Source organism: Hordeum vulgare, chromosome 2H (genome assembly GCF_904849725.1).
Source record: "Hordeum vulgare subsp. vulgare chromosome 2H, MorexV3_pseudomolecules_assembly, whole genome shotgun sequence".
Taxonomy (NCBI): domain Eukaryota; kingdom Viridiplantae; phylum Streptophyta; class Magnoliopsida; order Poales; family Poaceae; genus Hordeum; species Hordeum vulgare.
Window position 1 is genome coordinate 550,338,806 of NC_058519.1, and position 25,610 is coordinate 550,364,415.

Consider the following 25,610-nt stretch of genomic DNA (forward strand, 5'->3'; position numbering starts at 1 on the left):
ATTACAGGACCATAGCAGGCCAAAAAATCATGTGGTAGGAGCAAAGAACCTATTGCAAGAACAGAGATAAATCGGGTTGTAGTATCAGAGGCAATATAGATTATTTCTTTCGGGCAAGGTGTTTTTGCGCAAGAGATTAAATGCTCCCTCATGTGCTATACAATCAAACCAAATAGTCCTAAAAAAGGAAATTCATAATTATTCACGATGTGTTCTATTAAACTGCACAATCTCTCTTATATAAAAAAAACTATATGAGCTGAAATGCCATGAAGCTACTAGCTTGGTTGCTTCTTTTATCTAGCATACACATACGTGATTTGTTATAGCATTCATAAACCAACACATTGTTTGATAAATATCGAATAGGTTTCATATAACTCAGGTAGGCCACTATCTGATCTTCATCAAGGCAAATCACTAACACAATCAGAACACCAGAATCAGCAGCAATAAATTAAATAGCACAAAACCTTATCAAACCGGCAAGTCATCATCAGGTTAACATACTGCACACAAAACTCCTTGTCCCTTGCTCACCCCATAGCTTCACAAGGCATACATTAAAACGAATAATCTAACTGGCAGAGACCATAATGCACCAGCTATCACCAATTCTCCGTATCATCATGTTCCATGTGAAGACAACCAAGCAACACCAGCATATCCGATATGACACCCTGAGAAGCACACAAATTCATATGATCTATCACTTTTCCCACAGATGAGACTGTAAGTTTCTTCCTCACCACTGTGTTTCCTCATAGAACAAAGAACAACTAGAATTAAGCAACTTATAAATTCCATCAAAATTTTCAACCCTGAAATTGCAACAAAGGCAGTGCAGTGGTTTGATAGTGCATAATGATACAACATAAGAACATGGCAGCGCAACATGGCATATTGTCTTGGCAGCATATATTAGTACATTGTGTGGTGAAAACTAAAACCAGAGGTTCACTGGAAATGAGTTGCCAAGGTGTTCCCATAATTCCTTCAGTTCCTTATTATGCTGTCATGTGACATTAAACTAGTAACGGAGAGTGTAACAAGTCACAAAAGCAACCGAAGCAATTACAGAACAGCTTATTAAGTCAACTTGCCGGGGTGAGCAGGCCGGCGAGGCCGCACTCGTCGACGAAGATGCGCGCCGACTCGGCGGCCTTCTTGCCCATCATCTTGGCCTTGAGGGACCAGTCGAACACCTTGCCGTACCTCGCGAGGATCATCTCCTGCACCTCCATGTAGAACCCCTCCGTGTCTGTGCCATACAACAATAATCCCCTCCATACCACCTATAAGATAAGAAGATGCTTGTCACTGAAGTTACAAGGCTAGACACAAGAGGTTAAACATACAAGACTAAAATGTAGTATAAAAATGGCATCGATAAAAGGTAAAAGCATCAGTAATCAAAACCTGAGAGCAAGTAAGCTCCATCGGAAGAGAATTTGAGAAAGTTCACTCCGCTAGAATGCCAGTGCCATATAGTGCAAGTACCCGCATCATATTTACCCCTTACACCATCCCTTTCTTCATCAACTTGAGACTTTGCACCATGTGTTCCAGAAAACTTGGCCTTTTCGAAACCTCTCTAGATTAAGATCCTCCCTGTCACATCACCACCAGCAACAATTCTCTCACTTGGATGGAAGGCCAGGGTGCTCAACTCTTTTGTGTGACCAAACTTTATTTTCCTTATATTATCATGATTGAAATCTTTCGTAGGTATGCTCCATATATCGAGATGTCTCTTATTTGCAATGCCCAAAAACTGTCCACAACAACTCGCGACAATATTTTCTAGCTTCCGTGTCTGTTTGGATAAAAGAAAATAATGAGATGGTTAAGTTCTATGGATAGAAAAGCCATAAATTCTCACCTAGGCAATGGAATGCGTAAATCTGGAAAGCTCACCTGAGCCAGTTCATTACCCACTTGGCACCCTTTGGTCAAGTCATAACTCCTCATCTGCCCCCAGAATTCCTTCTTTTTATTAACTGGCTTACCCTTTGCCTTCTCTTGAATAGCCGTCTTGCTCAAAGCTTCGACAGATACGAATGCGAAAGGAGCGTACACCTCGGTTACTTTCAATGTTTTGCTTATGTTGGGAATCACCTACGCTCATATAAGAAACAATATTAGCCCCACGTACGGTACCTCGACTTCAAATCAACAGGCCCAGCACAAGACGATGGGCGAGCGGCTCACCATGGAGTGGACCGGGGCATCGACCTTGACCTTCCGCACCAGCTCGGCGGTGGCAAAGTCCCAGTAGATGAGGAAACCGTCGAGCCCCGTCGTCCAGCAGTGGCTCGCGAGCTTGGCGGTCCTACTGCTGCCCTTCTGCTGTTGATGTTGTAGATGAGGAGTAGATCTACCAGAGCACCGTGCTGACGGAGAAGCCGGATCTGGTGAAGAGAGAAGAAATAGGATGGTCAGAGAGAGAGAGAGAGAGGGAGAGAGAGAGGGGGGGTACCTGCCGGCGAAGGGAAGGTGGCGCGGCGGAGCAGTCAGGGGCGCGGCAACCTCAACCCTAGCTGACAGGGAGGTGCGGTGGTGCCGATGGGAGGGCCGACTCGCGGTAGCTCATGGTGACGGCGACTGGGGGCGCGGCGCGGAGGAGGGTGTGGCCGGTAGGTGGAGGTGCGGTGGGCGGCCGGTGGGTGGAGGTGCGGTGGGCGGCGCGGGGAGCAGGCAGTGGCGCGGGGAGCAGGTCGGCTCGGTGAGGAAACAGAGAGCATGACAGGGGCACGACTCGGTTTTGGGGGTTTGAAAAAAAACATTTGGCGGTCCATTTTCGTCTACGCGAGTCTATTTTTGCGGTCTATTTTCATGTGTGTTGCGGACAGGGGCAGGAAGGCGTCGATTTTTCCATGTTACTAATGGCGCACCACCTACATATGCGCCATTAGTAACCCTGGTTACTAATGGCGCACCAGCTGGTGGTGCGCCATTAGTAGTTTTGTTAAAAAAAATTATAGTAGTGGCGCACCACCTACAGATGCGCCATTAGTAACCCTGGTTACTAATGGCGCACCAGCTGGTGGTGCGCCATTAGTAGTTTTACAAAAAAAACAATTATAGTAGTGGCGCACCACCTACAGATGCGCCATTAGTAACCCTGGTTACTAATGGCGCACCAGCTGGTGGTGCGCCATTAGTAGTTTTGCAAAAAAAAATATAGTAGTGGCACACCGAGTGTGTGGTGCGCCATTAGTGTCCATCACACTAATGGCAAACCTGCACATGGTGCGCCACTACTATATAGTAGTGGCGCACTACTTGTCTAGTGTGCCATTAGTGTCTATATCATCTATAGCCCTTTTCCAAGTAGTGTTAAAGAGAAGACAGACGATGATGGTGAAAAGTCACCATTAAGAAAAGCTCGACTTGTCGCAAGGATGTTTCCGACAAGTTCAAAGAGTTGACTATGATGAGACTTTATCACTCGTAGCGGTGCTAAAAGTATGTTGGAATTATGTTAGTAGTTGATGCATTATTTATGAAATATTGCACATAGGATGTCAAAACATTATTTCCTCGACGGTTTCCTTAAGGAAAGGTTCTTTGTGATACAACCAGAATATTTTGTCGATCCTAAGGATGCTAACAAGTATGCAAGGAGTTGGAATATACACTTTGTTGAGATGATCAAAGCTTTTGGGTTTGTACAAGGTTTGTGAGAAACTTGTATTTCCAAAGAAGTGAGTGGGAGCACTATAGAATTTCTAATAAGTATATGTGGTTGACATATTGTAGATCAGAAGTAATGTAGAATTTCTGTAAAGCATAAAGGGTTGTTTAAAGGAGTTTTTTAAAGGAAAACCTGGATAGAGCTACTTGAGCATTGAGCATCAAGATCTATAGAGATTGATCAAAACGCTTAGTAGAACTTTTGATGAAATGCATGCCTTGACAAGTTTTTGAAGGAGTTCAAAATAGATCAGCAAAGAAGGAGTTCTTGGTTGTGTTCTAAGGTGTGAATTTGAGTAAGACTCAATGCCCGACCACGGCAGAATAAAGAGAATGGACGAAGGTCGTCTTCTATGCCTTAGCCGTAGACTCTAAATTATGCCATGTTGTGTACCGCACCTGATATGTGCCTTGCCATGAGTCTGTCAAGGGGTACCTGGACATATCTTGGGACGGGCCGGGCCTAAAAAAACCCTTGGTACAAAACCCAAGCCCGAGCCCGGTCTGTTGGACATATGCCCTAGAGGCAATAATAAATTAGTTATTATTATATTTCTTTGTTCATCATAATCGTTTATTATCCATGCTATAATTGTATTGATTGGAAACACAAATACATGTGTGGATACATAGACAAAACACTATCCTGAGTAACCCTCTAGTTGACTAGCTCGTTGATCAAAGATGGTCAATGTTTCCTGACCATAGACAAGTGTTGTCACTTGATAACGGGATCACATCACACTACTGGAATCCAGTTCTTTGCCGTCAGCCATGTCTTTGTCGTCTGCTGGCGGATGGCAAAGAAGCTCTTTGCCGTCAGCTGGCGCAAGGCGGACGGCGAAGGGCTGACTGATGGCAAAAATACTATTTGCCATGTGTCGGGCCTTTGTCGTCTGCCAGCGGACGGCAAAGGGACCAAGGGCAAACGGCAAAGAGCACGGGTGGGTCCCATGCCTGACGTGTTCGACGAAAGGCTAACTTTGCCATGGGTCAGCCTTTGCCATCTGCCGTGGGGCCCTTTGCCGTCGGGGGGCGGACGGCAAATGGGCCGACCTTGTAACGGCCGTCTTCTCCCCCTCGCGCTCACTGTCTGTCTCTCCCCCCGGCCCCACAGTACTGCCTATCTCTCCCCCTCGCGCTCACTGCCACTCGCCGCCGACGCCGCCCCACCTCGCTCCCACCGGTGACCCCCTCCCCGCGGCGACCCCCTCCCCGCGGCCACCCCCTCCCCGCGGCCACACCCCTCCCCGCGGCGAACCCTCCCTGCGGCCACCCCCTCCCCGCGGCCACACCCCTCCCGGCAACCCCTCCCTGCGGCCACCCCCTACCCGCGGTCACACCCCTCCCGGCAGCCACACCCGTCCCTGCGGCCACCCCCTCCTCGCGGCCACACCCCTCCCGCGGCAACTTCCCTCGTGAGTTCATTTTCTTTCTTTTTTTTTCTTTTTTTCATTTCAGTGCATCTGTTAGTTTAGGTTACTCTAAGTGTTAATTAGGTTAATGTTAGTTTAGATTAATTAGGTTACTATTAGTTTAATGTTAATTAGTTTATTGTTAGTTTAGGATAATTAGGTTACTATTAGTTTAGTTATAATTAGGTTACTGTTAGAAGAGGAGGAGGAGGAGGAGGAGAAAGAAGAAGAAGAAGAAGAAGAAGAAGAAGAAGAAGAGGAAGAGGAGAGAAAAGAATAATAATAATAATAATAATAAGAAGAAGAAGAAGAAGAAGAAGAAGAGGAGGAGGAGGAGAAAGAAGAAGAAGAAGAAGAAGAAGAAGAAGAAGAAGAAAAAGAGGAGAGAGGAGAAGAAAAAAGAAAAGGACCCCGACCCCCCGCCCACGACGCCCGACGCCACCAACCCCCGAGGCCCGACGCCACCAACCCCGGACCCTCGACCCCCGACCCCGACACCACTGACACCCGACTCCCGACCCCCGACACCCGACCCCACTGACCCCCGACACCCGACTCCCGACCCCCGATGCCCGACGCCACCAACCCTCGACGCCCGACGCCACCAACCCCCGACCCTCGACCCCCGACCCCCGACGCCACTGACACCCGACTCCCGACCCCCGACCCCTGACGCCCGACACCACTGACCCCCGACCCCCAACTCCCGACGCCCGACACCACTGACCCCCGACCCCCGACTCCCGACCCCCGACGCCCGACACCACTGACCCCCGACCCCCGACGCCACTGACCCTCGACACCCGACCCCCTACCCCCGACCCCCGACGCCCTAACCCCCAACCCCGGGCCCCCGACACCTCTTTGGCCTCTTGTTGATCGAAAACACCCCAACCCCTGACGCTAGTGACCCTCGACCCCCGACGACACTGACCCCTGACCATCGACGCATTTAACCCGACTCCCGACCACCAACACCTGACACCACCGACCCTCGACGGCACTGACTCCCGACGCCACTAAGCCCTGACCCCCGACACCTATTCTGCCTTCTTTTGAACGAGAAGGTGCTTTTCGGCCTTCCAGAGGCCCACGAGGTCATAGTTTTGTAAGTTATGAGTTAGGTCACATATTTTCCGATTATGTTAATTATAAAAACATCGTATTTGTGTTGATCGTGTGAATTTCAATGTGCAGTTGTTTGACGACCTCCACGTGCATTGGACGAGCTCCGCCCTTGCGTTTGTTGGTGAGCACAAATGACTTCTCCTCCTACCCCCTTAATTTGCCCTGTCTCGGTCTTCGTGCCGATGAAACTTGCTAGCTATATGTTTCTTCAGTCATGAGTATGCGTGACCAGTATGCGTCTCCCGTTCGAAAGGGCGACATCTATAAAATGCATTTCTTTGCATATTTATAACCGCCATCCTTTCGAATTGTCCAACATTATCCATGGACAGCCTGAGTATGTGTAGATTGGGTTTGTTTTCCCGTATGCTGTGCTCCGGATCCGATGCGGAATTTCGTCAGTGCCTCCCATGTTGTTCTCCGGGTACACATCCTCTCTGCTTATTGCCGAGACGTGTATCAGGAGAACAGCGGGGAGGTGCTGCCGAAATTCTGCTTCACATCTGGAGCAGAGCAGGGGAAAACGAACCCAGTCTACACATACTCGGGTGGGATTAGGACATATCTTTACCTATTAGCGTGTAGGTTGCATGGACGTAATGAAACTGACAAACTTGATTTGCGTATGAATATATATGATGAATTATGTATTTATTTCTTGTGCCCCCATAGGTAGCTAGGCAACATGAGTGATCGTGCTTGGATGTACACCGGTCACCCTAGTCAGAAAGACATGACCCATGAATGGTTAACAAAAACCAGGGGGTTTGTGAGAGCCGCATTTGCAAATGACCAGCAAAAAACATGGTGCCCCTGTCCCAACTGCGACAACTGGAAAAAGCAGACAGAGTTTGAAATGGGTAAACACCTGCAGAGTGGGGTTTTACGCCTAATTATACGGTGTGGACTTTTCATGGTGAGTCTGACCAACGTGCCAGAGCTGAGGTGATTCGTCGATGCACCGACGAGCATGGTACCGGGATTGAAGACATGGTGCAAGACTTTGATGATGCTCGGGATTCGGACGATGAGATGGAGGAATCTACAAAGGCCTTCTATGAAATGTTGGAGTCTTCAAAACGTCCTCTCCACGAGCAGACTGAGCTTTGTCAGCTGGATGCCATCGCGCAAGTAATGGCTCTGAAGGCTCAATTCAACCTAGGCACATAATGCTACGACGCGATGATGACGATATTTGGACGCTTTCTACCCAAAGGCCATGTACTGCCTGCAAACCTCTACCAGTCAGAGAAAATCCTCCATGTACTTAAGATGCCCTATGAGAAGATACATGCATGTGAGAATGGATGTGCCTTATTTAGGCTTGAGTATGCGGCCTTGAACTATTGCCCCATTTGCAATTCTTCCAGGTATGTCGTGGTAGACAACGGGATGGGTGAGAAGAATCAGACCAAAATCCCCATTAGTGTTCTTCGGTATCTGCCAATCGTACCAAGACTTCAACGTCTTTTCATGGTCGAAGAGACGGCCAGATAGATGACATGGCACAAATTGGGCAAAAGAACCGAACTAGATGCGGATGGGAACAAGATGCTGGTACACACTTCAGATGGTTTTGCGTGGAGGCACTTCGATGCATTACATAAGGATAAATCGGAAGATCCAAGGCAACCTAGAGTTGCCATCACCATGGATGGGTTCAATGTGTATGGTATGACGGCAGCACAATACAGTTGTTGACCTGTATTTGTCATTCCACTAAATTTGCCACCCGGAGAGATTATGAAAAGAAAGAACATTTTCCTGACGTTGATAATTCCAGGGCCCAACTATCCGGGGAAGAATATGAATCTGTACATGCAGCCACTTAAGGATGAGTTGCAAGAAGCCTGGGATAATGGGATCAAGACCTACGACGCGGCTACCAAAAAAAATTTCAAAATGCATGTGTTGTACATGTACTCGACGCATGATTATCCGGCGTTTGCGCTATTCGCTAGCTGGTGTGTGCATGGAAGGTTCCCGTGCACCACATGCAAGGCAGCTCTTCAGTTCCGTTGGCTACAGGCTGGTCGCAAGTATTCTTGCTTCGACATGCATAGATAATTCCTGGATCCTGACCATAAGTTTAGAAAAGACAAGAAGAATTTCATCAAAGGTAGAGTTATCAAAAACAATGCAACAGCTGTGTTGACAGGCCAACGGACCCTTGATCAGTTAAACGCTCTCGAGCCTGATCCTTTGAGTCCAGGATACTTCAAAGGGTATAATACAGAACACGCCTGGACTCACAAGTCATGCTTATGGGATCTGCCTTACTTCAAAGACCTCCTTTGCCCACACAACATTGATGTGATGCACACTGAAAAGAATATTGCAGAGGCCATTTTTGGTAAATTGTCCGGCATAGAGGGGAAGTCAAAAGATAATCCTAAGGCTAGAATCGACCTGGAGGCTCTATGTGATAGACCGTTGCAAAACTTGCGACAACGGAAAGGAAAGCAAAGCATAGCGAAGCCAAAGGCATGGTTCAATCTTGAAAGGCCAGCTATGAGGGAAATGCTATTGTGGGTGAAAATGCGGTTGATGTTCCCCGATGGGTATGCTGCGAATCTAAAGAGGGGAGCGAGTCTTGAGAAATTGAAAATATTTGGGCTCAAGAGTCATGATTGGCACATATGGATTGAGCGGGTAATGTCGGTGACGTTGCGTGGCTTTATCCATGAGGATGAATGGCTAGTACTGGCAGAGCTGAGCTATTTCTTCCGTTCACTTTGTGCGAAAGAACTATTGCCTGGCGTGCTACATGAAATGGAAGAGTTGGCGCCGGAGTTGATCTGCAAATTAGAAAAGATCTTTCCACCGGGCTTCCTTAATCCAATGCAACATTTGATTTTGCATCTCCCGACCGAGGCAAGAATGGGGGGCCCGTTCAAAATCGATGGTGCTACTCAACTGAGAGGATGCAGAAGACGCTTCGAGCTAAGTATAAAAATAAACGTAGAATTGAAGCATCGATGGCCGAGGCATTCATTACTAAGGAGGCGGCAAACTTCGTGACAGCACACTACGAAGCCAAAAATCATCATTTGCATAACCCGAAGCCTCGGTACAATGATGGCGATCGAAAAAAAGTTTGATCCAACCTCAGCCTATTCAAAGGTAAGCTCGCACCATCCGGTGCTTCGAAAGGGAAATCGTTGGATGTCGAAGAATGGCGGACCATTTCATTGTATATCTTCACCAACCTAACAGAAGTGCGGCCATACATCGAGTAAGTTCTCGGTAATTTATTGTTCCACAACTTCTAATTGCTTTGAACTACTCTTATTCCCCCATATTTGATATAGTCGATACGTCACCGAATTCTTGGATGGAGCGGTCATCGAAAATGATTCCGTCAAAGAGTATGAGCTTCTCGCAAAGCATGGAGGCGACTGTCCCGGTTTCATCTCTTGGTTCAAACAAAGGGTAATTAATTACCATTAAGGGCCCATTTGATTTCTTGGTCTAATTTGCGGCTAATGCATCCATTCTTTGGTATTAAACTTGTAGGCTGATGCAGAGTCTTTGGACGCTGAGTTGAGACAAGTCGCTAATGGTTTTGACTATAAGGTCCGTGCATTTGACAAATACAACATCAACGGGTATCACTTTCGTACATTTGGCAAAGAGCTATCTATGCCCGACCTAAAGTCTACAAATTGTTCAGTCTCTGCTATCGGCGAAGGAGACACCGAGTATTATGGAAGAGTTGAAGCAATTTATGAACTTCTATTCTATGGTGAAAACCCACCGACCGTCGTAGTCTTCAAATGTTGTTGGTTTGAGCTGAGGGAGACTAGAAGGACTCATGAACATATAGGACTAGTCGAAATCAACCAAAATACCCACTTAGATGTTCCCGAAGTCTATATTATGGCTCAACAGGCGACACAAGTTTTCTATCTACCGTGGGCCTGCCAAACTGATCCAAATCTCAAAGGTTGGGATGTCGTTTATGAAGTGCCACCACATATTAGACCACCTACCCTCAATGAAGAGGATTACGAACCTCACATTAACCCAGACACATATGAAGGAGAATTCTTCCACGAAACACGTATGTCCAAGAAACGTTTCAAGAACCGCTCTACTTCACCCCAGAACATTGAAGTAGACAGCGACAGTGAATCCGTCTTAACCCTTGAGCCCGAACAGGAAGAGCTAGAAGAAGAAGAGGTGACTGCTGCGGATGACCAGTCACTTCTTGACCGATTACATAATGGTGGCCTTCCACATGTTCTTCATGATAGTGATGATGATGATGCATTTATTGATGATAGTGATGATCATGATGCATTTATTGACCCCGAAGCATATATAGACGAGCATGATTGTTATTAGTTCATGTCAGGTATTCAACTATTATACTATATATAAATTTTGAGTTCATGTTAGGTATTCAATTTTTATTAGTCATGTTGGTATTTATGATGATGATACACTTAAAATTATATACATTTTATTAGTCCTGTTGGTATTTATGTTGTACTAATTTCAATTACTCTTTGTCATGACAGGTGTTGAAAGATGGTGGGAAAGGGTCGAAAGCACTCCGCGGCTCCTTCTTCGTCGACGGGTGATGGGATGGGTACTTCCATTCCTGCCTCGCCTCTTCGGAGAGTGTTGCTCTCTACTATGCAAGGAGCGCCCCCCGTGAGAGGAGGTCGACCCCCCGCGAAGCCGAGAGGCACTAAAGGTACACGTTGTATTCATGTTGGTATTTATGTTGTACTCATGTTGTATGCATATTGGTATTTATATACATTTTATTACTCATGTTGGTATTTATGTTGTACTAAAGGTACACGTGGCGGCGGGAGAGGTAGGGCGGTGGTTGCCACACCTTCTGAGGTGGCGGCTACACGGTCTCCGCCACCATCCCAAGCTGATTCACGTGAGCACATGACTTCTAGGGTGGATTCGTCTGAGGTGGAGGCTACATGGTCTCCGGTTCACGAGCCTCGGGTCGACGAGCCTTAGGTCGACGAGCCTTCGACCCACGAGACTCGTGTCCCAGAGGCTTCCTTCCAGGCGACTCCGGAGCAAAGCAGGGATGAGGGTACATCCCAAGAGACCCAGTGGGATGCTGGTAGTGACGAGGAGCTGGGTGAGGGGGTTACCGTCTACCAGCATGGTAGTTCGGGGATCCCGCTCATTCCAGCGACCCCCGAGCAGAGGTGGTCGATTAGGCCAAATGGGGACAAGTAAGTTAATTTACTCTTATTTAACCTTTTGCCTTCGCGTTTTCTCAAATATCTAATGTTATGGCTTTAATTTGTCATATTGTAGGGGTTGGATTGTTGCCAAGGGTGTCCGCAAGCCCAACAGCGTCCTTGGTGTTCTTTGCCGTAAAAACTTACCAGGGTTTGTTACGTTACCCAGTCGGGAGCGAGAGGTAGGAATGACCTGGGAGCACTACTTGGGTGCCCCGGCCCCGCCGGAGGTGGAGATCGACGGTGTTTTGTGCGACACGAGGGCGGACATGGTGATCCGAAAGTTCTGGGTAATTTTTTCCTTCACACAATTATAAATCAACCATAGCTATTTATTGTACTAATCGGTGTTGTCTCGTTTGCAGACCTACTACAGGTGTGAGGAGGGATACGAGGAGGACGCGGCAAAGGTTATCGAAACCGAATGTCGCCGCCTACTTCAAAACTTTCGGCACGAGGCACGGGTGCAGGCTGTTCGAGACTACTATGCCATGCGGCGTATTAGGCTTCACAAGGCGAAGTGTCGTGATGCTAAGATGGAGAAGGAGCATTACATGAAGGTAATTACATATTATTAAGGCTTTGTAGTTAGTTTCCTTGATTTGGTTCTTACGCGCTCAAATTTCTCTTTATTAACTTAGGTGCCCCCGAGATGGTGTGTGGATAAGATGGATTGTTGGGAGGCCTTGGTGGATCAGTGGTGCTCCGAAATGTGGAAGGCCAGCCACAACAACGCCAAGGAGAGGCGTGGCAAAATGGTTGGCGTGCCACACCATCAAGGGAGCGTCAACTTAATCCAATTTGGCGAAAACTGGGTATGTGGTTTGCTTCATGCCTCATGCAATTCATTCTTAATGCTATCTTGAGCCCTTTACCAATACAATTTTCCTCTCTCTCTCTTTTAGGCGCGTCACAATAAGACGGAGGCGCCACAGATGTACAATTTTCCTCTCTCTCTCTTCATGTTATTTCAAATCTTGCATTTGAATGTCCGTTTCATTAATAAATAAAAAGTTTGACTTGTCGAAACCAAATGTACAGTCTATGTGCGAGAAGAACGGCCAAGTCCCTCCGCCGATGCCAGTCATTAACGTGGCGGGGACGGTGAGTTTCATTTTAGTGGAGTGATCTTAAGAGTGTCCTCATGCAAACTACACATTGCAAACGATGTTTGGTGCAGAATATCTCCCGAAACGCATCGCACGACCCTTCTATAGTCGAGCCTTCTCCAGGTGAAACAAGCCAGAGCCACCGTGCTTCACCGCTGTGATGACGATAATGGTATGTTATTTCTAGTGTTTTAATAAAAAATAGCTAGACTTCCATCTAAATGACATAATTAGATTAGTTAGCTCAAGGAAAGGCTAAATTGGCTAATTATCCTACGTAGCTGCAAGATGACCTATTCCCCCTAACTTAGGTATTAAATGGCCTATAATTAGCCTAGCTAGATCCAAACTGGCTTAATAAGCATAGTTTGCTCCGGAATGACCTATTTTACCCAAGTTAGCTCCGAAACGACGTATAGTTAGCTAGGGTTCCACCTAGATGACATAATTAGCTTAGTTAGCTCCTAAATGGTCTATTTAATAAAACATGACCTATACTTAGCTAATTATCCTCGAAATGACATAATTAGCTCCAAAAAGGCATTCTAAGCCAATTTAGCCCGAAGAAGGGGACAAGAGGAGAAGAAAGAGGAAAAATGAAAGGAAGGAAGAAGAAGAAGAAGCAGAGGAGAAGAAGAAGAAGGAGAGGGAGGAGGATAAGAAGAAGGAGAAGGAGGAGAAGAAGGAGAAGGAGCTCCTCCTTCTCCTTCTTCTTCCTCCTTCTTCCTCCTTCTCCTTCTCCTTCTTCTTTTCTTCTTCTTCTCCTCTTCCTTCTCCTCCTCCTCCTCCTCCTTATTTTACTTCTTCTTATCTTTCTCTTCTTCTACGTAGCTTAGACTCATCCAAGAAAGGCTAAATTGGCTAATTATCCTACGAAATGACATAATTAGCTTAGTTAGCTCCAAAATGACCTATTTAATAAAAAATGACCTACGGTTAGCTAAGTTCTCTCCTAAATGACATAATAAGGCTTACGTAGCTGCAAGATGACCTATTCCCCCTAACTTAGGTATTAAATGGCCTATAATTAGCCTAGCTAGATCCAAAATGGCTTAATAAGCATAGTTTGCTCCAGAATGACCTATTTTACCCAAGTTAGCTCCAAAACGACGTATAGTTAGCTAGGGTTCCACCTAGATGACATAATTAGCTTAGTTAGTTCCTAAATGGTCTATTTAATAAAACATGACCTATACTTAGCTAATTATCCTCGAAATGACATAATTAGCTCCAAAAAGGCATTCTAAGCCAATTTAGCCCGAAGAAGGGGACAAGAGGAGAAGAAAGTGGAAAAATGAAAGGAAGGAAGAAGAAGAAGCAGAGGAGAAGAAGAAGAAGGAGAGGGAGGAGGATAAGAAGAAGGAGAAGGAGGAGAAGAAGGACAAGGAGCTCCTCCTTCTCCTTCTTCTTCCTCCTTCTTCCTCCTTCTCCTTCTCCTTCTCCTTTTCTTCTTCTTCTCCTCTTCCTTCTCCTCCTCCTCCTCCTCCTTCTCTTACTTCTTCTTATCTTTCTCTTCTTCTACGTAGCTTAGACTCATCCAAGAAAGGCTAAATTGGCTAATTATCCTACGAAATGACATAATTAGCTTAGTTAGCTCCAAAATGACCTATTTAATAAAAAATGACCTACGGTTAGCTAAGTTCTCTCCTAAATGACATAATAAGGCTTACGTAGCTGCAAGATGACCTATTCCCCCTAACTTAGGTATTAAATGGCCTATAATTACCCTAGCTAGATCCAAAATGGCTTAATAAGCCTAGTTTGCTCCACAATGACCTATTTTACCCAAGTTAGCTCCAAAACGACGTATAGTTAGCTAGGGTTCCACCTAGATGACATAATTAGCTTAGTTAGCTCCTAAATGGTCTATTTAATAAAACATGACCTATACTTAGCTAATTATCCTCGAAATAACATAATTAGCTCCAAAAAGGCATTCTTAGCCAATTTAGCCCGAAGAAGGGGACAAGAGGAGAAGAAAGAGGAAAAATGAAAGGAAGGATGAAGAAGAAGAAGAGAAGAAGAAGAAGAAGGAGAAGAAGGAGGATAAGAAGAAGGAGAAGAAGGAGAAGGAGCTTCTCCTTCTCCTTCTTCTTCTCCTTCTTCCTCCTTCTCCTTCTCCTTCTTCTTTTCTTCTTCTCCTCTTCCTTCTCCTCCTCCTCCTCCTCCTCCTCCTTCTTCTACTTCTTCTTCTCTTTCTCTTCTTCTACGTAGCTTAGACTCATCCAAGAAAGGCTAAATTGGCTAATTATCCTACGAAAAGACATAATTAGCTTAGTTAGCTCCATAATAACATATTTAATAAAAAAATGACCTATAGTTAGCTAAGTTCTCTCCTAAATGACATAATAAGGCTTACGTAGCTGCAAGATGACCTATTCCCCATAACTTAGGTATTAAATGGCCTATAATTAGCCTAGCTAGATCCAAAATGGCTTAATAAGCATAGTTTGCTCCGGAATGACCTATTTTACCCAAGTTAGCTCCGGAATGACCTATAGTTAGCTAGGGTTCCACCTAGATGACATAATTAGCTAAGTTAGCTCCTAAATGGTCTGTTTAATAAAACATGACCTATACTTAGCTAATTATCCTCGAAATGACATAATTAGCTCCAAAAAGGCATTCTTAGCCAATTTAGCTCCTCCTTCTCCTTCTTCCTCCTTATTCCTCCTTCTCCTTCTCCTTCTTCTTTTTTCTTCTTCTCCTCTTCCTTCTCCTCTTCCTTCTCCTCCTCCTCCTCCTCCTCCTCCTTCTTTTACTTATTCTTCTCTTTCTCTTCTTCTGCTTAGCTTAGACTCATCCAAGAAAGGCTAAATTGGCTAATTATCCTACGAAATGACATAATTAGCTTAGTTAGCTCCAAAATGACCTATTTATTCAAAATGACCTAAAGTTAGCTAAGTTCTCTCCTAAATGACATAATAAGGCTTACGTATCTGCAAGATGACCTATTCCCCCTAACTTAGGTATTAAATGGCCTATAATTAGCCTAGCTAGATCGAAAATGGCTTAATAAGCATAGTTTGCTCCGGAATGACCTATTTTACCCAAGTTAGCTCCGAAACGACGTATAGTTAGCTAGGGTTCCACCTAGATGACATAATTAGCTTAGTTAGCTCCTAAATGGTCTATTTAATAAAACATGACCTATACTTAGCTAATTATCCTCGAAATGACATAATTAGCTCCAAAAAGGCATTTTTAGCTAATTTAGCCCGAAGAAGGGGACAATAGGACAAGAAAGAGGAAAATGAAAGGAAGGAAGAAGAAGAAGAAGAGAAGAAGAAGAGACTAAGAAGAAGGAGAAGGAGGAGGATAAGAAGAAGGAGAAGAAGGAGGAGAAGAAGGAGAATGAGCTCCTCCTTCTCCTCCTTCTTCCTCCTTCTCATTCTCCTTCTTCTTTTCTTATTCTTCTCCTCTTCCTTCTCCTTCTCCTCCTCCTCCTCCTCCTCCTCCTCCTCCGCCTTCTTTTACTTCTCTTCTCTTTCTCTTCTTCTACGTAGCTTAGACTCATCCAAGAAAGGCTAAATTGGCTAATTAATCTACGAAATGACATAATTAGCTTAGTTAGCTCCAAAATTACCTATTTAATAAAAAATGACCTATGGTTAGCTAAGTTCTCTCATAAATGACATAATAAGGCTTACGTAGCTGCAAGATGACCTATTCCCCCTAACTTAGGTATTAAATGGCCTATAATTAGCCTAGCTAGATCCAAAATGGCTTAATAAGCATAGTTTGCTCCGGAATGACCTATTTTTCCCAAGTTAGCTCCGAAACAACGTATAGTTAGCTAGGGTTCCACCTAGATGACATAATTAGCTTAGTTAGCTCCTAAATGGTCTATTTAATAAAACATGACCTATACTTAGCTAATTATACTCGAAATGACATAATTAGCTCCAAAAAGGCATTCTAAGCCAATTTAGCCCGAAGAAGGGGACAAGAGGAGAAGAAAGAGGAAAAATGAAAGGAAGGAAGAAGAAGAAGCAGAGGAGAAGAAGAAGAAGGAGAGGGAGGAGGATAAGAAGAAGGAGAAGGAGGAGAAGAAGGAGAAGGAGCTCCTCCTTCTCCTTCTTCTTCCTCCTTCTTCCTCCTTCTCCTTCTCCTTCTTCTTTTCTTCTTCTTCTCCTCTTCCTTCTCCTCCTCCTCCTCCTCCTTATTTTACTTCTTCTTATCTTTCTCTTCTTCTACGTAGCTTAGACTCACCCAAGAAAGGCTAAATTGGCTAATTATCCTACGAAATGACATAATTAGCTTAGTTAGCTCCAAAATGACCTATTTAATAAAAAATGACCTACGGTTAGGTAAGTTCTCTCCTAAATGACATAATAAGGCTTACGTAGCTGCAAGATACCTATTCCCCCTAATTTAGGTATTAAATGGCCTATAATTAACCTAGCTTGATCCAAAATGGCTTAATAAGCATAGTTTGCTCCGGAATGACCTATTTTACCCAAGTTAGCCCCGGAACGACCTATAGTTAGCTAGGGTTCCACCTAGATGACATAATTAGCTTAGTTAGCTCCTAAATGGTCTGTTTAATAAAACATGACCTATACTTAGCTAATTATCCTCGAAATGACATAATTAGCTCCAAAAAGGCATTCTTAGCCAATTTAGCTCCTCCTTTTCCTTCTTCCTCCTTATTCCTCCTTCTCCTTCTCCTTCTTCTTTTCTTCCTCTTCTCCTCTTCCTTCTCCTTCTCCTCCTCCTCCTCATCCTCCTTCTTTTACTTATTCTTCTCTTTCTCTTCTTCTACTTAGCTTAGACTCATCCAAGAAAGGCTAAATTGGCTAATTATCCTACGAAATGACATAATTAGCTTAGTTAGCTCCAAAATGACTTATTTAATCAAAATGACCTAAAGTTAGCTAAGTTCTCTCCTAAATGACATAATAAGGCTTACGTATCTGCAAGATGACATATTCCCCCTAACTTACGTATTAAATGGCCTATAATTAGTCTAGCTAGATGCAAAATGGCTTAATAAGCATACTTTGCTCCGGAATGACCTATTTTACCCAAGTTAGCTCCGAAACGATGTATAGTTAGCTAGGGTTCCACCTAGATGACATAATTAGCTTAGTTAGCTCCTAAATGGTCTATTTAATAAAACATGACCTATACTTAGCTAATTATCCTCAAAATGACATAATTAGCTCCAAAAAGGCATTTTTAGCTAATTTAGCCCGAAGAAGGGGACAAGAGGAGAAGAAAGAGGATAATGAAAGGAAGGAAGAAGAAGATGAAGAAGAAGGGAAGAAGAAGAGAATAAGAAGAAGGAGAAGGAGGAGGATAAGAAGAAGGAGAAGAAGGAGGAGAAGAAGGAGAATAAGGAGGAGAAGAAGGAGAATGAGCTCCTCCTTCTCCTCCTTCTTCCTCCTTCTCATTCTCCTTCTTCTTTTCTTCTTCTTCTCCTCTTCCTTCTCCTTCTCCTCCTCCTCCTCCTCCTCCTCCTCCTCCGCCTTCTTTTACTTCTTCTTCTCTTTCTCTTCTTCTACGTAGCTTAGACTCATCCAAGAAAGGCTAAATTGGCTAATTATCCTACGAAATGACATAATTAGCTTAGTTAGCTCCAAAATTACCTATTTAATAGAAAATGACCTATGGTTAGCTAAGTTCTCTCCTAATTGACATAATAAGGCTTACGTAGCTGCAAGACGACCTATTCCCCCTAACTTAGGTATTAAATGGCCTATAATTAGCTTAGCTAGATCCAAAATGGCTTAATAAGCATAGTTTTCTCGGGAATGACCTATTTTTCCCAAGTTAGCTCCGAAACGACGTATAGTTAGCTAGGGTTCCACCTAGATGACATAATTAGCTTAGTTAGCTCCTAAATGGTCTATTTAATAAAACATGACCTATACTTAGCTAATTATCCTTGAAATGACATAATTAGCTCCAAAAAGGCATTCTTAGCCAATTTAGCCCAAAGAAGGGGACAAGAGGAGAAGAAAGAGGAAAAATGAAAGGAAGGAATAAGAAGAAGAAGAGGAGAAGAAGAAGGAGAAGGAGGAGGATAAGAAGGAGGATAAGAAGGAGGAGAAGAAGGAGAAGGAGCTCCTCCTTCTTCCTCCTTCTCCTTCTCCTTCTTTTCTTCTTCTTCTCCTCTTCCTTCTCCTTCTCCTCCTCCTCTCCTCCTTTTTTACTTCTTCTTCTCTCTATCTTCTTCTACGTATCTTAGACTCATCCAAGAAAGGCTAAATTGGATAATTATCGTAAGAAATGACATAATTAGCTTAGTTAGCTCCAAAATGACCTATTTAATAAAAAATGACCTACAGTTAGCTAAGTTCTCTCCTAAATGACATAATAAGGCTTACGTAGCTGCAAGATGACCTTTTCCCCCTAACTTAGGTATTAAATGGCCTATAATTAGCCTAGCTAGATCCAAAATGGCTTAATAAGCATAGTTTGCTCCGGAATGACCTATTTTACTCAAGTTAGCTCCGAAACGACCTATAGTTAGCTAGGGTTCCACCTAGACGACATAATGAGCTTAGTTAGCTCCTAAATGGTCTATTTAATAAAACATGACCTATACTTAGCTAATTATCCTCGAAATGACATAATTAGCTCCAAAAAGGCATTCTTAGCCAATTTAGCCCGAAGAAGGGGACAAGAGGAGAAGAAAGAGGAAAAATGAAAGGAAGGAAGAAGAAGAAGAGAAGAAGAAGAGAAGAAGAAGAAGGAGAAGGAGGAGGATAAGAAGAAGGAGAAGAAGGAGGAGAAGAAGGAGAAGGAGCTCTGCCTTCTCCTCCTTCTTCCTCCTTCTCCTTCTCCTTCTTCTTTTCTTCTTCTTCTCCTTCTCCTCCTCCTCCTCCTCCTCCTTCTTTTACTTCTTCTTCTCTTTCTCTTCTTCTACGTAGCTTAGACTCATCCAAGAAAGGCTAAATTGGCTAATTATCCTACAAAATGACATAATTAGCTTAGTTAGCTCCAAAATGACCTATTTAATAAAAAATGACCTACAATTAGCAAAGTTCTCTCCTAAATGATATAATAAGTCTTACGTAGCTGCAAGATGACCTATTCCCCCTAACTTAGGTATTAAATGGCCTATAATTAGCCTAGCTAGATCCAAAATGGCTTAATAAGCATAGTTTGCTCCGGAATGTCCTATTTTACCCAAGTTAGCTTCGGAACGACCTATAGTTAGCTAGGATTCCACCTAAATGACATAATTAGCTTACTTAGATCCTAAATGGTCTATACTTAGCTAATTTCTCTCCGAAATTACCTATATATACACTTCTTCATCTAGTATTATTCTTCTAACTTTCTTATTTGTCATTTTGCAGATTACCTTCACTTCACGGGAAGCTTGGATTATATTGATGGAATGCTTGAAGATGATTTCTTGTACCATGGCTTGTATTGAAACTATTGTAGTATATGGATATATATGAAACTTTGTATGCATGTGGATGAAACTGGTGTAATATATGGTTTGGTACAGATGCAACTTGCATAATGTGTATGCACTATGGATGAGAGTTATTTTCAAATGGTTATGAGTACGGAAAGAAATTTATTTATGTCAAATATATATATATCCTGATTATTGTTAAAAATGCTGGATATAATAAAAAATAAATTAAAAAGGGGCTAGTCCCCCCCTTTGTCGTCTGTCAGAAGGCACACGGCAAAGGGGGGAATCTGCCCCCTCTCTCTCCCCTCTTTGCCATCTGCCCCCACATGGCAAAGGGGTGTAGGCAGACGGCAAAGGGGGGAATCTGCCCCCTCTCTCTCCCCTCTTTGCCGTCTTCCCCCACATGGCAAAGGGGGGTGGCAGACGGCAAAGGGGTGAATCAGCCCCCTCTCTCTCCCCTCTTTTGCCGTCTGCCCCCACATGGCAAAGGGTGGGATGGCAGACGGCAAAGAGAGGAGGCCTTCCGTTAACATTTAACAGGGCCGTTGCAGTATATGTCGTCCCAGTTAATTTGCCGTCTGCCCCCTCATGGCAAATATTCTTTGTCGTCCTCTTTACAAAAGCAGACGGCAAAGAACCGCTTCACCGTATTTTTTTTACCATCTAGTTTGCCGTCTCCTGACCGACGGCAAAGCCTTTGCCGTCCGTGGTTCCCCCCTTTGCCGTCCGCCGTGGCAGACAACAAATTTCTGAATTTCAGTAGTGTCATTAGGATAATCATGTGATGGACAAGACCCAAACTATGAACGTAGCATGTGATCGTGTCATTTTATTGCTATTGTTTTCTGCGTGTCAAGTATTTATTCCTATGACCATGAGATCATATAACTCACTAACACCGGAGGAATACCTTGTGTGTATCAAATGTCGCAACGTAACTGGGTGACTATAAAGGTCCTCTACAGGTATCTCCGAAGGTGTCCGTTGAGTTAGTATGGATCAAGAGTGGGATTTGTCACTCCATGTGACAGAGAGGTATCTCGGGGCCCACTCGGTAATACAACATCACACACAAGCCTTGCAAGCAATGTGACTCAAGTGTGAGTCACGGGATCTTGTATTACAGAACGAGTAAAGGGACTTGCCGGTAACGAGATTGAAATAGGTATAGGGATACCGACGATCGAATCTCGGGCAAGTAACATACCGAAGGACAAAGGGAATGACATACGGGATTATATGAATCCTTGGCACTGAGGTTCAACCGATAAAGATCTTCGGAGAATATGTAGTATCCAATATGGGAATACAGGTCCCGCTATTTGATATTGACCTAGGAGTGTCTCGGGTCATGTCTACATAGTTCTCGAACCCGCGGGGTCTGCACACTTAAGGTTTGATGATGTTTTAGTATAGTTGAGTTATATGTGTGGTTACCGAATGTTGTTCGGAGTCCCGAATGAGATCACGGACCTCACGACGGTTTCCAGAATGGTCCGGAAACGAAGATTGATATATAGGATGGTTTCATTTGGTCACCAAAAAGTTTCGGGCATTACCGGCAGTGCACCGGGAGTGACGAATGGGTTCCGGGTGATTACCGGGAGGGGCCCGCCCTCCCGGGAGTGAGCCCAATGCCCTAGGGTGGCACACCAAGTCCTTAGTGGGCTGGTGGAGTCAGCCCATGAAGGCTATGGCGCCACAAGCAAAAATACCAAAGGAAAGAAAAAGAGAGGGAGGTGGAAAGGAAGGAGTGGACTCCTTCCCCACAAAACCGAATTGGGGTTGGAGTCCAACTCCTCCCCCTTGGCCGGCGCACCCTTGAGGGCCTTGAGCCCCAAGTCTAGCCCCTCCCCTCCTCCTATATATATTGGTGGTTTAGGGTTTTTTGAGACACAAATTTGCCACGTGCAACTCAAACCTACACCTCATAGTTCTTCCTCTAGATTAGATTTCTGCGGAGCTCGGGCGGAGCCCTGGAGGAATAGATCATCACCAACATTGGTGCACCATCACGCTGCCGGAGAACTCATCTAGTTCTCCATCTCTCTTACTGGATCAAGAAGGCCGAGATCGTTATCGATTTGTACGTGTGCTGAACGCGGAGGTGCCGTCCATTCGGCGCTAGATCGGAACGGATCGTGGGACGGATCATGGGATGACGGTGATTTGAATCACGAAGTTGTACCACTACATCAACCGCGTTTCTTAACGCTTCCTGCTGAGCGGTCTACAAGGGTATGTGGATCAAATCTCCCTCTCATAGATGAACATCACCATGATAGGTCTTCGTGTGCGTAGGAAGGTTTTTGTTTCCCATGCAACGTTCCCCAACATGGCCCAGCCCGACCATTGGGCCTAATTTTTGGGCCAAGGCCCGTCCTAAGCCTGAAGAAGCCCAGCCTGGCCCGACGTAGGCATAAAATCAGATTTTCACGGGCCCGGGCCCGGCCCGTCACGGCCGTCGGGCTTGATTATGAGGATCGAGCCTGGCCCGTGGGCATGTCGGGTTGGGCCGGGTCTGGCTTTTTCGGGTCAGGTTGGGCCAGATTGGGCTGGGCTGACCGGACCGGGCTGCCCATGGCCATATATAGTCAGAAGCGATGACGCTGATGCCTTTGATAATGATGATGTGGTCAGAAGTGATGATGATGTGGATCTAAAAGATGATGGTGCACAGAATGATGATGATGCCATTGTTAATGAAAGAGAAATACTTGTGCTAGTAAAGTTAAATGAAGACACTGACAACGAGAAGAGCCTCCACCTCCGTCCGACAATAAAGATGATATGTGTGATAGTGTTGATGAGACCGGTCGAGCAATCGGTTACAACAGTGATGATTCGTATGTTCTAGCAGATGTACGTTTCTATGGGTTTTTTTATATTAATGTATTTTGTCAATGCAGACATTTCTATGGTTTTTTTCTTCATTATCAGTATACTAATTGTGTATTCTCTTTTCAATGCAGGTTTGCTAAGCATGGGCAAGGGCAAGGCCGATGACATGGGTTTACTAGCCAAACTCACCTTGATGTCTAGTCGGAGTGGTCGACCCCGCACTGTTCCATACCGACTACTTGAGGATGAATCCTCACCGGGAGGTTGACGGAGAGGTGCCCCTAGAGGTGGAAGGGGTGCGGGGAGAGCCCCTAGAGGAGGGCGGGGTCGGGGGAGAAACAACGCTACCTCATCGACTTAGGGATGCATTTACAAGGCCCTCCTCTAGTGAGATACCCTCCTCTAGTGAGGTACCCTCTACTAAGGAGGAGGAGGTTCGCGAGGAGGTTGAGGAGGAGGAGGAGGTTCGCGAGGAGGTTCCCGAGGAGGAGGAGGAGGAGTTTGGGGAGGGGCGGAGGAGGAGTTTGGGGAGGGGGAGTAGGTTGGTGGTGGCACGGAGGGGGTTGGCAACAACAAGGGGTGGGTGTGTGGTGCTGCAAAACTCCCCCCGTTCCTGCTACGGAGGAGCAGAAGTGGCCCATTGAGCCAGCGGGGAAATAGTAAGTCCCGCTTAATCATATTTTAATTCTTTAGCTTGTAAACATGCTCATATTTTCTATCTTTTGTAGGGGATGGACTATTCCTGAAAATGTCCGCATTCCAAACGGTATCATCAATATTTTGCTCACGGAATATTGGTCGGGGTTGTTCGCTCCGGACAAATACAAGCACCCGGAGCGCCTGGTTTTGGCCACGAAGTGGGATCACTACGAAGCGGCTCCCCATGTGGACTATGTGACACATGCTAAGGTCGTGATAACAATTTTTTGGGTAATTCTCTTCGAAAGCATGAGTCTTGAATTTTGTTCATAGTTTATCATCGAATGGTTTAACTCATGACTTCTTCCACTTTGGTTTTATGGATAACTGTAGAAATACTATCGAGTTCTTGATGAGCAAAAGGCCATTACCTACAAGTTCTTTTTGAGAGCTCTGAGGAAGCAGGCCCACCACATGAAGTGTGAGGTGCACTGGGTGGCCATCTCGCAATATTATTACGACTGTCGTGACATGGAGATGCCCAAGGAATACGAGTGGAAGGAGCATCTTACCTTGACTAGGGTGCATTACCTGTTGGTAAGTATAACATACTTTTCATTCCGATGTATGTGGTAAATTTCATTGTTTCGTGTCGACATGCCATTATGCTTTCATTATGTAGGCGTGTCCTGGTTGGTGTTATGGAAAAAAGGAATCATGGGCGGCATTGGTTGATCTGTGGCTTAGTGACGGTGAAAAGTGGGCTGCTAAAGGCATTAAAAACCGGGATAATCGAGGGACTGATGGAACACGTGGTTAGGGAAACCGGAACCACTCGAGGCACAAGAAAGTTCAGGTATATCTATGTACATGAAATATTCTTCTTCTTCTATGCATGACTAACCTCTCTTTGGTGGTGTTTGGTGGTGCGGAGGGAGAAATTGAAGCAGCCACTCTTAGACATGTAAGCGTGGGAGCTAGTCCATGTGTGGACTAAGCCCAAGGATGGCAAGGACAAGTACTACGGTTAGTCCGGCCAGCACCTTTAGGCCTACAAGGAGGTGTATCTAGCGTTCAATCCTGACACACCTGACTCCATAAAAGAGGCTACGGACGACAGGGTGGTGGTCAGCATCGGCCGAAGAGTCATGGTCGGCAGGCGGTTCTCGATGGTGTGGTCACTCCTTCTATCTCCTACACACAGCTTCGAGTTACCAACCCGAGCCTGAGCCTACACCCGAGCACGACCAGTGCACCCTCACAGTCCCTCCTAACCCAGCAACACTTTGTAAGAATTTTCCCTCTTATCTTCCTTTATTTTCCACATTGAGATGTTTTACGAGTTTCATCATGTCATATTGTAGGCCTACATGGAGTACACACGTCAGGAGACCATGGCATGGAATGCGAGAGCTGCAGCTGTCGTGGACCACACCAGTCGCACGATGAAGGTTAGTTTAGCCCCTTTCATTTGACTTCATATTTGCACTTTCATTTCTTCTGACCTTCGTGTTTGCTTGGTAAACTAACATACAACACGTTTTTGACTCCTTGGTATCCGGCACGGATCCTGTAATGGAACCACCACCACCACCTACTGGACCACAACTAGTGTTGGCTACGTTTGAAGAATTTCTGGCACAACACTGTCCGACTCTGGTTTGTACGTCCCCAAACTATTCAACCACTACTTATCGTTTATTCAACACAATCATATATCTCTTTAACATCTCTTTTCAAACATGCAGGGAACCGGTGGATCATCCGTTGGTCGTGGTGCCAATTATGGCATCACTCCCGAGTCACGGAGCCCGATCAATCCGATCAACCGAGGATGTGGCGATGGCGGTCTTGACGGTAGCGGTGTCGGTAGCAGTGGTGACCTGGGCTTTGGCGGTCTTGGCGGTGACGAACTTGGTGGTGGACGTCATGGCTTAAGCATGTGGGTGGTGGTGGTGGTAACTTCTATCTTTCATGCTTCTCTATTATGGACTTATGTTGTATTGTTCGACTTATGTTGTGTTGTTTTGACTTATGTTGTGTTGATTCGACTTATGTTGTGATGATAATACTTATCTTGTCGTGATAATGATGTGGATATGTGATATGTATGTGATGTGTATATGATATGTGATATATATGTGTTGTGTATTCGAATTCAACATGAGCAGGAAATTAAAAA

The 25,610-nt window shown here is 45.0% G+C and overlaps 1 pseudogene; it reads right to left on the reverse strand.

Annotated features, from left to right (window-relative positions):
* Positions 1 to 1,094: 1,094 nt before the first annotated feature.
* LOC123428627 lies at positions 1,095 to 25,359 on the reverse strand (annotated as a pseudogene).
* Between the last annotated feature and the right edge of the window lie 251 nt (positions 25,360 to 25,610).